Source organism: Lathyrus oleraceus, chromosome 7 (assembly GCF_024323335.1).
Source record: "Lathyrus oleraceus cultivar Zhongwan6 chromosome 7, CAAS_Psat_ZW6_1.0, whole genome shotgun sequence".
In the NCBI taxonomy this organism is placed as follows: Eukaryota; Viridiplantae; Streptophyta; class Magnoliopsida; order Fabales; family Fabaceae; genus Lathyrus; species Lathyrus oleraceus.
The window spans coordinates 292695033-292698147 of record NC_066585.1 but is presented as its reverse complement, the minus strand read 5'-3'; the positions used below and the strand labels follow the sequence as shown (position 1 = coordinate 292698147).

The 3115-nt window shown below is 38.2% G+C and overlaps 1 non-coding gene across 1 annotated transcript; it reads left to right on the top strand.

The window, feature by feature from the left end:
* The first annotated feature begins 213 nt into the window (after positions 1 to 213).
* Positions 214 to 320, top strand: LOC127109388 (small nucleolar RNA R71). Its single transcript, XR_007796688.1, has one exon. It is a non-coding gene; the product is annotated as a small nucleolar RNA R71 (small nucleolar RNA).
* Positions 321 to 3115: the final 2795 nt, after the last annotated feature.

Genomic DNA, 3115 nt, shown 5'->3' with positions numbered 1-3115 from the left:
CTTACCTCATGTATTCCACCTTGGGTCTCCTTTTTCTCGATTGATGCTCGTTCAGTTCCCCATTGATAATGGTTTTGGGCCATATCCTCAATTAGGTCACAAGCTTCTGGATAAGGTTTGTTCATCAGCGTGCCACCTGCGGCAGCGTCGATGCTCATCTTAGTGTTATCATCGAGTCCATTGTAGAAGGTATGAACGATCAACCATTGTTCTAGGCCATGGTGTGGGTAGACTCTTAATAGCTTTTTATATCTCTCCCAAGCTTCAAAAAGAGATTCTCCTTGGTTTTGAGCAAATCTAGTTATTTGGTTTCGAAGAACAATAGTCTTGCTAGGGGGGAAATATCTAGTAAGGAATATTCTCCTAAGGTATTCCCAGGTAGTTATTGAATTAGCTGGAAGTGAATCTAGCCATGAACGTGCTTTATCTCTGAGGGAGAAAGGAAATAATCTTAAACGGATCGCATCGGGTGAAGCGCCGTTAGATTTAAAGGTGTCGGCTAGTTGGATAAAAACTTTTAAATGTTGATTTGAGTTCTCGGTAGCGAGACCCGCATATTGGTTTTGTTGCACTAATTGCTACAAAGACGGTTTTAGTTCGAAATTGTTAGCAGGTATAAGGGGGTTTACTATACTCGAACTAGGTTCCTCATCAGAGGGTTGGGCAAATTCCTTAAGAGGTCGCCTATCGCGATTCTCGGCCATAGCTTTCTTAATCCAGATGAGTAAGAGGCGAGTACGAGTATAACGTTCGGGTTCCGCTAAAGGATCTACTAAATTTTTGGTACTACGGGTTCTTCGCATTTACCGGCTAATAATGCCTTAGTCTATACGGTGTAACAACAGGGTACAAAATTTTGACGAAGTTGGTCCCCGACAACGGCGCCAAAAACTTGATCGTGTTTATTCGCAAGTGCACGAATTACGTCAAAATAATATAAAAGAATATCGATCCCACAGAGACTAATCGTCAATCTATCGATTACTATCATTACGGTGTTTATCTAAGGCGGTGTAAAAGAGATATTGGGTTTTGCCAAATAACGCTAAATAATAAATGCAGGTAAAGACAGGTTGAATGTAATTCACGCCAGTTAAATGATGTTTTGATTGTCTAAATAGAACTACTTATGAGGCAATATTTTCTACTCTTGAAAAGAATCCATTTAACAGGAACTGTCGCTTTCGCGTATTCAGAACCGAGTTTACCCTTAAATTAAGGCCTTTTACTGTCACTTATAAAAGGTGCGCAGAACGCTAAAGTAGTAAACCTATTTTTAAGAAATGAGACTCGTAAACTTAATTGAAAAGTGATTTTGATTTGGAAAGTTTACCCAAGGAGTTTCCTGATTTTAAACCTATCAACGCGTCCGAAAACAGTTTCAAAAATAACTTTTCCTTAAAGTGATAAAGATTCCTAGTTACTAAGCCAGGGTGCTTTCGCACTCCTTGAATAGTTAAAACTAACCAAGTTTGTTTTAGAAAACTCAAGTTAAAAATCAAAACAGCCTTTAGAGTATTTCTACAGATTTCAATATGTGAAACATTACTTTAACCGCGATCCTTACATTTTAACCTTTAAAAGATTTAGGCAGACATGGTAACACAAACGAACACAACGATGTTAATCATGATGAAAAGTTTGTTTTAGAATGTGAGGCGTAGAGAGCGAGTAAAGTGCGTAAAATAAATTAAATAAAGCGAGTGCAGAAAATAAATAAAATAAAGCGGGTGAGGAAAATAAATAAAGTAAAAGCGATGCGGGAAATAAATAAAATAAAAGCGATGCGGGAAATAAATAAAATAAAATCGATTCGGGAAATAAATAAAGTAAAAGCGATGTGGGAAATAAATAAAGTAAAAGCGATACGGGAAATAAATAAAGTAAAAGCGATGCGGGAAATAAATAAATAAAGCGATAAATAAGAACCTGCTCCAAACGGAGGCTTCGATTCTGGTACAAAAATACACCTCCGACTCCTGAAGCTAAAGAAGACAGCAACTCGAAGTGACCCAACTCAATCTCACAAAGGTGCGATAACCCCCCGATGTGACGGATTATCGCTGTTACAAATGATAAATATATGCTTAGGTTGTAAAACTAAGTTGAATGCTAGAAAACAAAATGAAATGAGCTATTTATAGAGATTTTCAGCTGTTTGTAAAGACCATGGTGCTCTCCAACTTCCCCTTATTGGGACTTAGTGAGAACGTGATTTCCAAAGGTGGCGTCTGCCATCCTTTCATGGTGCCCGCCATGTGTGTAAATGGGGTGGATCATGGGAATGTGGCGGTTACCTCCTAGTTGAGGGTTGATGACTCATGGTTTCCCCTATAGCGGCCGCCATGTGCAACGCCATGTGTGTAATTTCGCCGAAAAAACCTAATTTTAGGTCTTTTTGCTTCGTTTCTTCCAAAAGAGTTGAAAGTGCTAAATATCTAAAAACAAGAGAAAAGAGAGCATAATACAAATAAAATGATAATGAAGTCCTAATAAACATGTGAAATCCAAGTCAAAAACACGGTGTAATTCAGTGTGATCAGTGAGCAGACCCATCCATCTGTAAGTCCAGTTCCGTTGAAGGTTGTTCCATCTGTAAGTCCAGTTCTGTTGGAAGACCCATCCATCTGTATGTCCAATTCCATTGGCAAAACCATCCCCAAAGTCTAGTTCCATTTGTAAACCTCCATCCAACCCAAGTATTGTTGACCATACCCTTTCCAGTTTCAACCCGAAACCTTGAACTTTTCCTTTCTATCCTATCTTGTTCCAATAAGGTAAATTTTGGAACCCCATCTCCATCTTTAGCCCAGATCTTTGCATTTGGCATTTCTATCCAATTCCAATAAGGTTAATTTTGGAATTCCCCAACCAACTTTAGCTGAAACCCTAGTTGTGTTTAGCCTGTATATTCCTTTCCTATTCTAATAAGGTTAATTTTGGAACATCACTTTCCAGATTCAACCCGAATCCGTGAATTGATCTTTTGTATCCCTATTATAGTTCCAATAAGGTTAATTTTAGAACATCACTTTCTAACTTCAACTCGAATCCCTGAATTTGGCCTTTATCCCTATTCTTTTTCCGATAAGTTTGATTTCGAAACCATTTCCAG